The sequence below is a fragment of the Anomalospiza imberbis genome, chromosome W, assembly GCF_031753505.1.
Source record: "Anomalospiza imberbis isolate Cuckoo-Finch-1a 21T00152 chromosome W, ASM3175350v1, whole genome shotgun sequence".
In the NCBI taxonomy this organism is placed as follows: Eukaryota; Metazoa; Chordata; class Aves; order Passeriformes; family Viduidae; genus Anomalospiza; species Anomalospiza imberbis.
The window spans coordinates 2,477,475-2,487,954 of record NC_089720.1 but is presented as its reverse complement, the minus strand read 5'-3'; the positions used below and the strand labels follow the sequence as shown (position 1 = coordinate 2,487,954).

The 10,480-nt window shown below is 42.3% G+C and overlaps 1 long non-coding RNA gene across 1 annotated transcript in view; it reads right to left on the bottom strand.

Moving 5' to 3' along the window:
- Positions 1-5,221: 5,221 nt before the first annotated feature.
- Positions 5,222-10,480, bottom strand: part of LOC137464310 (uncharacterized) — a 37,466-nt gene continuing 32,207 nt past the window's right edge. Inside the window, exon 5 of the long non-coding RNA XR_010994170.1 lies at positions 5,222-7,079. This is a non-coding gene — a long non-coding RNA (uncharacterized lncRNA). The remainder of the gene's footprint in view (positions 7,080-10,480) is intronic.

The following is a 10,480-nucleotide window of genomic DNA, read 5'->3' as shown; positions in this document are numbered from 1 at the left end:
GTTCAACTTTGGATGCTCTTGGGCGCATTTATCCCTCAACCCAGCAGGTTCAATCCTGGATGCTCTTGGGCGTATTTATCCCTCAACCTGTCGGAACCCAGAATGTCCCTTGGACACTCTTGGATGTTCCGGGCCCAGGTCAAAAGCATTTGAGACCCTGGCATGCAGCCACAGACCCCTGTGGCTTTGAACCTGATCCATGGAACAATTTACCAACCTTGCAGGAAGAACAAGAAATCACAAAAGTTTAGATATTATAGTAGAAGTAGTCACAAAGTGAAAGGAAGAATTTTTGAGTGCTGTACAGGGGGGTTTTAGGCCTTGTACAGAGGGGTCTGAGTTTTGTACATGGGGGTCAGAAGTTCTAAGATGGAGGGACTTGGGTGTGCCCTGTCCTCTTTCCTTCTTCTTCCTAACCTCCATGTTCTTGGTGATGCTGGCACTCACAGATTGGTTTAGAGCAGAAAGTCACTATTCAGTATAGGTGATGGGCATTGGGGAAAAACTATAAACATCTAATACGTAATATATGATATAAAAGAAGGCACCAGCCCCCTGGGTGTCGGAGTGTGCCTTTGCCTGACTGCTGAACGGACTGCAGCAGCTCAGGGAGAAATCTTTTAGATAACATACAATAAACTACCTTGAGACTGGACAACTGAAGACCACTGAGTCTTTCTTTGGAAGCTCGGGTTGGAGGAGAGACTTTTCCACCTTTCTGGGCCACCGCAATCAGGGAGTGAGGCCTGACAACACAGACCCCACATCAACCCAGAAGAATTTCTAGGGGGCCCTCCCTTTTGTCCTGTTTCCTACTGGATTATGCTAGGAAACTCCTCTGCTCCCTTCCTCCGAGGGGTCCAACCCCTCCCTGGGACCCCATCCCAGTCACCCCAGGGGATTCTCTCACTCCTTTTATCTCTCGCTTTGTCTCTTTACTGGCCGTTTTTCTTGTGAAAAGATGGAACCGCAGCATGGGAGACTTCTCACTCAGCAGGTCTGGGATAACCAGCCCGTCTCTCATTCAGATACACATTCATCCCCCTGTATTTGCCCCCCTGAAGAGTACTTACAATCCTTTTTCCTTTCTGGGTCTTCATGTACACTTAGTCTTAGGGGGCCAATTACCGTGGTTTTAGGGAGGCTTTTCCCTTTTCTTTGTTTTATTGTCTCTTTTTGTCCACCAGGTAAGAACCTGTATGTGCCAATCACACCAGAAGAAACAGAGCGAGGCTGCCAAACTTGGCAGGGTGCGCCACCCTCACTCGGAATCCTCTGAGGTCTCAGCAGTGAGGTGTTAGATCCAAGTCATGGCACCAATTGTGAAAAACACCATTCACTTGTGTTAAAATTTTAGAAGTTTAATAGTAATGAAATTAGTAATGAAAATAGTAATAAAAATTAGGACAATAAGAGACCATAAAAAGCAAAGAATTACGGACGTCCAGGTGCCTTGCACTCCGCCACAAAGCACACATTGTTAACAAAGGATCACTCCTTAAAGCAATAGCTTATTGCATATTCATATATCTCATACATGATTCAAACATTCCTTTCAAACTAGGGTGTTTCTGCTTAATTTCAGCTTCCCCCCATCATCTTGTAAATCAATCTTCTTCAGATCCTCGAAGTCTGGGCTTTCCCGATAAGGAGGCAATAATTCTTTTCTGGGGATCTTGGTGTCTTGTTACTGTTATCTCTATCCAGATAGGATAATGCGAAGAATTTCTTGATTATCTTTTCCATTCCTTGCACTAGTTACAAAAAGTATCTTACATCACATAGTTCCTGTTTTAATATTATGCTATAGCCTAAAAACTATATTTACCAAACTACTTAAACGAGATTAATACAGCACTACTTATAAGAGATTAATACAGCATAACTTTCCAACATAACACATATAGTATTCATTTTAACATTTGCGAAGAGCCAGTAATATAATATGTATTTTTCACAGACTCCATGATTCACAGATGGCTGATCAGTAATTCTTTATTAAGAAACCCATTGCTCTTTTATAGAGAGTTACGATACAGGTGGACCTAATTGGTCCTCCAGTCCAGACACCATCACCATTGGCTAATTAAGAAACCACCATTTGGTAAACAAACCTCCATAACACATTCCACATGTTCACAATACCAAGTGCAGCAAGTTAAGATAAGAATTGTTTCTCATTCTTTTCTCTGATCTTCTCACAGCCTTTCTCAGGACGATGCCTGGGAATGTTGTGTTTCTCTCTGTGGCCAGAGAGCTGCTGCCACAAGGGTTGACCCACAAGTAAGAACTGTAGTGGGTTGATCTTGTCTGGCTGCTAGGTGTCTACCAAACTGCTCACTTACTCCCCTCTCCTCAGCAGGACAGGGGAAGAAAAGATTAAAAAGCTCATGGGTCGAGATAAGGACAGGAAGGTCACTCACCAATTACCATCATGGGCAAGACAGACTCGACTTGGGAAATATGACTTTAATTATTGCCAGTTAAAAAAAAAGAAACAAAACCCCAAAACAAAACCACCTTTCCCCCACCCTCCCTCTTCTTTCCAGGCACAGCTTCACTCTTGCCTCTTCTACCTCCTTGTCATGGTTTTAGCATAGATAGAAATTAAGCCCCGCACAGGCCCTCTCCTCCCCTCACTCCCTTGAGAGAGAGATAAAAGGCGGAGATTCTGAGTTGAGATAAGAACAATTTACTGGAAACCGCAACGAGATAAGAAAACAAACAGTAACAGCTACAATACTAATAACAACTGTGTATGAAAGGGTGATTACATGCAAAAATGCTCACTGAGTCTGACCCAATGCGACATGACTGCAACCAGAGCCACTCCACAACTCCATTTGCCACTTGCTCTGCTGGAAAAAGGAACAAAATGGCAATGACTCCCGCATGTGGCACCTTTTTCTTCCACCCAAAGCCACGCCCCCCCTTCCCTTCCCGGAAGTCCCTTACTTCCACCCCACAACGATGATGTGAATGGTATAGAATAACAACCTAGACACAGTCACACAGCTCTAGTCTCCACACACTCTTGGCTGCTACCTTCCACTGTGGAATAGGCTAGGGAGTGAGTAAGAAATTTGGAGGGGACACTGTAAAGAAATAAAGAAAACTAGTAGCTTAGTATAACTTACTTAGCATTAGTAACTAGATGTGCTGAAGCCTCAGTCTGTGAGCTGTGAATTTACACCAAGATACACTGAACTTTTACCTACTTAAGTAAAAGGAGGCCCCTGAGCCAGTTTGAGCCAAAAGATAAGGAAGCAAGGAAGGTGACTGACTACCCCTGTCAGCATAAGATGCAGCCTTAGAGGTAAAAGAAGAAATGAGTTCACCTAGAGGCAATGAAGAGACCCAGTGAAGAACAAGACTACCTCATACCATAATATTACTATTGGACCAAACTGTCACGCGAGGGGTGGGAAACTTGGATTGTAAGGGTATAATTGCCCAAGGATTTCTTTGTTCAAGGTCCCTCTCCTGAGGCACCCAGCTCAAGCTATATCTCATCACTGTACCAAATAACCTAATTTCCTAGATTCCATATGAGACTCTGCTTGGGGAAACCTAGGGTAAAACCAAAAGGGAAAATGTCTATGTGAGTGTGTGTGTCTGGAGTCAACACAGGGCACCCATTGGTTCAGTGGAGCCATTCATCATGAATGGACTGTAAAGTCCTAGCGGTTGAAGTCTCAGATGGTATTAATGTAACTCCTTGACTGAGTGTGAGATGAGGCAAATTTTCCTAACAGACACAGATGGGACAACTGACCTGAACTGGCCAAAGGGATATTCCATTCCATTCCATTCCATTCCATTCCATTCCATTCCATTCCATTCCATTCCATTCCATATAATGCCATGCTTAGCAATAGAATTCAAGGGAAAGGATGAGGGTTTCCTTTTTTTGGGGGGGGAGAAGGAGGTAGCTGTTGTTCAGAGACTGGCTGAACATCAGTCTACTTCTGGAAGGTGATGAGTAATTACCTTTGCGTCACTTGTTCTGGTTTTCTTTTTTTCATCTTTCTCAAACCCTGAGTTCTCTAGCTTTTGCTCTTCCTATTTTCTCTGTGCCTTCTTTTTTGGTGGGGGTGGGAGTGGGATGGCAACTGAGCAAGTAGCTGTGTGGTGCATAAGCTGCTGGTGAGGGGTAAACTACAACATTACTTTCACACGCTGTTTTAGGAAATATGTAATGGTGTCAATTTTTAAAATATATATACTGTATTGGTTTTGCACGGCCTGTTTTTGCTAGCAGGAGGGCCACAGAGAGATGGGTCCTGTAAGAAGCTGCTGGAAGCTTCCACCATGTCCAGCAGAGCCAATCCCTGATGGCTCTAAAGATGGACATGCTGCTCACCCCACCTGGGCCAATTAGAGATGGTGATAATGCCTCTGTGATAACATATTTAAGAAGAAAATCAAAACAAAGTGCACACAGTTTTCCTTCTAGTCAGAGAAGAGGAAGAGTTGAGAACATGTGAGGGAAACAACATAGCAATGCCAAGGTCAGTGACGAAAGAAGGGGAGGAGATGCTCCAGGTGCTGGAGCTGAGATTCCTCTGCAGGACATGGTGATGACCATGCTGAAGCAGGCTGTCCCCCTGTAGCCCATGGAGGTCCACGGGGGATGCAGAGATCCACCTGCAGCCCATGGGGGAGGTGCCCATGCCAGAGCAGGTGGATGCCTGGAGGAGGCTGTGATCCTGTGGAAGACCCAGTGGAGAGAGGGGGCCCTGGCTTCCAGGCTGGAGCAGCCTGTCCTTGGAGGATTGCACCCCGTGCAAAGAGAGACCCACATTGCAGCAGTTTTGGGAGGACTATGTGCCTGTGGGGGGAATTCATGTTGCAGCAGATGCAGTAGGACTGCTGCTTGTGAGAATGGACCCATACCAGAGAAGTTCACAGAGAACAGTCTCCCATGGGAGGGCCCCCATGGCCTCACAGGGGAAAGACTCCTCTCGCAGAGCAGCGGAAGAAAATCTCGGTGGTGAACTGACCAAAACCCGCATGCCCTGTCTCTCTGCGCTGTTGGTGGGAAGGAGGGAGGTGCTGGGGAGAAAAATGTGTTTTAAGGGCTTATTTAACTTCTCATTATCCTCCTCTGATTCTGTTGGTAATAAGTTCACTTCGCAACCTTAAGTTGAGCCTGTTCTGCCCTTGAATTTTTTTTCTCCTGGTCCTTATCTCACTCATGAACCGTTTGTAAATTTTTTCCCCCCTTCTCCACTGCCCAACTGTAGCAGAGGATAATGAATGAGTGACTCTCATGGGTGCCTTGCATTGGGCCAATGTCAAACCACAACATATACCTAAATGCAACTTTACCTACAGTCAGTTTTATCAATGCATGTTATATGCAGTAGATAAATAGCCAACCATATCTGTTATCCAAATTTCATTTTTACAGTGTTCTATTACTTGAACACAAAGTTAGTTTCTATGGAGAGCTTATTGGCAGCTTGATTATTTTAAAAACGTATTTTTCAAATTTAAAAATAACATTCATGGTAGCCTTACATTACACACAAGCCCAACCAATATATGTTATAAAATGGTGCAATGGATGCATGCATGTCTGATAGACTGAATAGACTGATAATAAATTTACCAAATTATAATTGCTCACTTTTGTAAACATTTTACAAAAGCATTGCGATTTATTTGGATGGATACGCAATCCTTGATGGAAGAATTATTTAGACTAAATCTGTGGCACATTAAGAATAAAGCTGACAAGATCCATTCTGCATATTCTTTTGACATGATTCCAGCAAGAAAAACAGCATGGTATAAAAAGTATACAGGAAAGATTGTTCTTACCATGACCATCAAAATCTGGAAATTTTAAATACATGTTTAAGTGGCTGAAAAAGTCAAAATCGTAATAATTGAAACCACTCAGAAATTACAGTAAGAAATGTTATGCAGTTACATGTAGCTGTCAAAACAATGCATATCTTTCCTTGTCAATTGGTAATTCTTTTCCAACAAGACAAAAAAACTTTGGCATTTGCAGGCTGTCCTGGTTTAGGGCAAATTTGGAAGAAAACCTGCAAAGGGGTTCCTCTAGAAAGCAAATTCAAGTGGCTCCTCCCCCAGCTGGTTCAGGAAAATATTTCCTTGGAGAAAAGTGGAAAAAACTCTTTATTTGACAAGCAAAGCATTCACCAGCACAAAAAAATTGAACAATATTAAACAATAAAACCTCTTGCCGCTCCGAAGAGATGACAAATTCAGAAAGTCCCCTTCGTGGGCTGTAGCTCGGCTCACTCAGTCTGTTATCAGTCCCTCCGGTGCTGGAAATGCTGCAGCCCAGGCCAGGCCCTGGGGGGGGCACAGGTTTGAGATGCCAGTGCTCTTCTGGGTGTTCAGTGAAGAGCAGGTTTAAACAGTTCCAAGAAAAAGAAAAACTACAGTCTAGGGAACTTCTCTGCCTCAGCTAGCTAAAAACTAACTAAAAAGCAAAGGAGAGCTCTGTCCCCCTGTCTGTCTGTCTGAAGACAACACAGTCCAGGAGCAGGAATGTGGAGGAGTGAGTGCAGTTTCTGAAAACTGCGTGCTTCTTCTCTCCCTCCCCCCTTCCCTCTCAGAACCAATCTTAAAGGTGCAAAACGTATTTCTGGGCTAAACAGACCAATGGGGATACAAGCATCATAAAGTCACCCCAGGATATAGGTGTTCAAAATAATTTTCAAAGCTCATGACAGTCACAGCATTTTCTTTGCAAAAGGTAAACTGTACACCAAGGCTCAGAGGCTGTAAAAACTGGTTCCAAGTGGAAAAAAGTGCAAATATCCTGCACATATAGCTTAAAGAGCTGCTGGTTCAAACATCTGCTAACAGAATCTTTGTTTTCTTTTTTGCATAGTTCACACATCACTGGGAATGTGACAGGGTGTGCGATTTTTGGCAAGAGCAAAAAAAGTGATACCTGTGTAAGTTGCCATGTTAGACATGCTGGATCCATGCAGAATTCAGCTAGAAGGCTGCTACCTGATGTTATTAGACAGTGAATATTGATGCTGTTTTTGTTGAAGCAGTTCTGTTATAGCCAACAGCTTCTTAAGAACATGCTGTAGAAAAAAAATACAAAAAAAAAACCAAACAACAAAAAACCCCAGTACAAACCTACATTAGCAACTAGATAAAACCAACGCCCATCTTGCTTGAGAAGCATCTTCAACATTAACCTACCAGACTTAGAATTAGGTTGTTTAAAATATATTTAAATCCACAGCCCCCACAGCCCCTCTCCCCAGCTCCAGTTTTACAGTCACTAAGACATAACTTCAAAAGGCAACTGTAAAACAGCAATATGCAATTTATCTGCAGTCATGGAAACTCATTAAGTCTTGCCAACTTAACCTGAGAGTTTGAAAATGAAACAGTTCTATCTGTTAAAAACAATCTGTAAACCAAAAATCTATTCTTGGGTATTTTCCCCATGTGAAAGTGCAGAAATGGACCGAGAACATGAAAAGAAACTCTGGTGGGGAAAAAAAATGTGATAATACAATTCACTTCTGCACAAGCAGAAGCACCCTCTAACTTTCTGAAAACCTGGTCATTAAACTTGAACAAATGCAGCTGAAAATACAAAACAGGCTGAGAAATAGTATTGCTAATGCACTGTCAGGAGTTCAATAATTTTTTCATTATAGTAGAACTGTGTTCAACTACAACAGGTTGATGATGAACATTAGGGCACTTATAGGTGAAAAAAAAGATTCAAGAGGTTTTTTTATGGAAACCCATGAGGAGAAATTATTCCTCTGAAGTAGAAATATAAGTGCATTGAGAAAACGGTGTCGCATTTATGACCCTTAAGTGCTACAGATGCAGGCCTTGTGAAAGAAATTCTCTCCCTTATCTGTAAGCAATGCATATTTAATACTGAAAACTTCTACTATCCTGACTTGCCAGTCTAGCCATCATCTTTGCTTTGTCAAGACTAGAAGTATCTGTGAATTATGAACTTGAACATGATTGATTTTTTCCTCTCATATGCCCCTGAAGAAGGAAATTGTAGTAGTTATTAAACTAGATTAGTTTTTAATTGCTATAATGTAGCATTATCACATTTTTAATTCCTTGATCTTTCTTCTGCCAAAGCTAATTGAATACAAATATATTTTCACCATTCGCAAAATTGCCATAAGTGTTCCCAGTAATACCCTTATTTTAAATAAACATTACTGCCAAAAAATACATTATTTGAGTAACATCTGCTGAGATTAAATATAGATTTATCATCGATTTGGGTTTAAATTAAGGCCTTGAAAGAGTCAGGCTATAAGAAGCTCAGTCTTCAAACCATGACAATAATAAGAAATTTGATTACAAGAAGTAATTTTGAAGCAATTAAATTAAGAACTATTTTTAAAACTGACTCTTCAACATGAGTCATTAAATACTTTGAGCTGATACTGATTAAATTTAAGGAAGACCATCTCTAAACCAAAAGGCTTTCCATAGTACAACTGCCCCTGTCCCCAAATCATTACCATTAAAAAGGGAACAGCACTTAAATTATCTCCTGCACAGCACAGTATACTAGTCATGCATACCAAAACATATTACTGTGCAATAAGTAGGATTGGCAACTTGAAGTTCATCATAATTAGTAGACCATAGTCAAGTATATTACTTTTTGAGACAATGCATTAAGTCATGCAGATTTTTTTCCTCTTGAAAATAAGTTTTCATAAAAGCTGTACACAAGTTAATTATTTGGAACAGAATACTCATTTATAGCATTTACTAGAGAAGTTTGCCATGATTGTTTACAAACATAATAAATTAGGAAGCAGAAATGAAGTAGTGCTAGAAAGCTAAGGAAAGTAAATTTAGCTGTTTAGTTCTCAATTAGATGAGCTAGATCCTAAAACTAGAGACTGCCAGGAGACAGTAATTTCTTGAGTTTAGGCTTTCTTCCCCTAGAAACTAAAAACTTCACCAGGAAGCTAAAGGAAAAAACCCCACAAAAAAAAAAAAAAACAAAAAAAAAACCTACCAAACAAAAAAACCCCATGCCAAACTAATGAATGATCTCTTTCCCTGGTGGCTGAGCTTAGGGAGGAAGTTGAAAGACTAAGGAGTATTAGGGAAACTGAAAGGGAAATAGATTGGTGGAGTTCTGCCCTTCCATCCTTGAGGGAGGCCCACCAGGAGTCAGAGGACTCCCATGCCTCTCATTGTCAGGCAATAGGAGGACACCTGGTGGATGAAGGGGAGTGGAAATGGGTTATTACCTCAGGGAGGTAATAAAAATTCCTCTCAACCCCCATCACCTACCCAGGTGCCACTTCAGAATAGGTATGAGGCCCTGGATCTAGAGGGTCAGCCAGATGACGTAGAAGAAAATGATCTGCCCAGTAAGCCTCCCAGTTATGCTTCATCTGTCAGACGGATCACTACCTCTAACATTAAAAAGAAAAGAAGGGTAGTCGTAGTGGGTGACTCCCTTCTGACAGGAACAGAGGGCCCCATATGTCGACCAGACCCATCCCACAGGGAGGTCTGCTGCCTCCCTGGGGCCCAGGTACGGGATATTACCAAGAAACTCCCTGAGCTGATTCAGCCTTCTGATTATTACCCACTGCTGATACTCCAGGCTGGCAATGTTGAGATTGAAGAGCACCTGGGCAATTAAAAGGGACTTTAGGACATTGGGTCAAGTAGTTGATACGGCAGGAGGACAAGTATTCTGCTCAGTCCCTTGGTGGCAGAGAAAAACGATGAAAGGAATAGGAGAACTCACATTATCAACAAGTGGCTCAAGGGTTGGTGTTACAGGCAGAATTTTGGGTTCTTTGATCATGGGGCAACTTTTATGGCACCTGGCCTGCTGGAACTGGATGGCCTCCATCTCTCTGTTAAGGACAGAAGGATTTTAGCTCATGAACTGGCGGAACTCATTGAGAGGGCTTTAAACTAGGTTCAAAGGGGGAAGGGGATGCAGCTGGGCTGTCTAGAAGTAGGCCCAAGGGTGGTAAACCTGAGTTAGTGGTGAAATCAGTAGCCCAGCTGAGGCGCATGTATACTAATGCACACAGTATGGGTAAAAAACAGGAAGAGCTGGAAGCCATGGTGCAACAGCAAAGCTATGATGTAGTCGCCATCACGGAAATGTGGTGGGATGATTCACATAGCTGGAGCACTGCACTGGATGGCTACAATATCTTCAGAAGAGACAGGAAAGGGAGAAGATGTGGAGGGGTGGCCCTTTATATTAGGGAGGCTTTTGATGCCATGGGTATTGAAACTAATGACTATGAAGTTGAATGCCTATGGGTAAGAATTAAGGGGAAGGCCAACAAGGCTGACATCCCCCTGGGAGTCTGTTATCGTCCATCCAACCAGGAAGAAGAGGTGGACAATTTATTCTATAAGCAGCTGGAGAATGTTTCAGGATCACCAGCCCTTTTTTTTTGTAGGTGACTTTAACCTACCAGACATCTGCTGGGAACTTAAT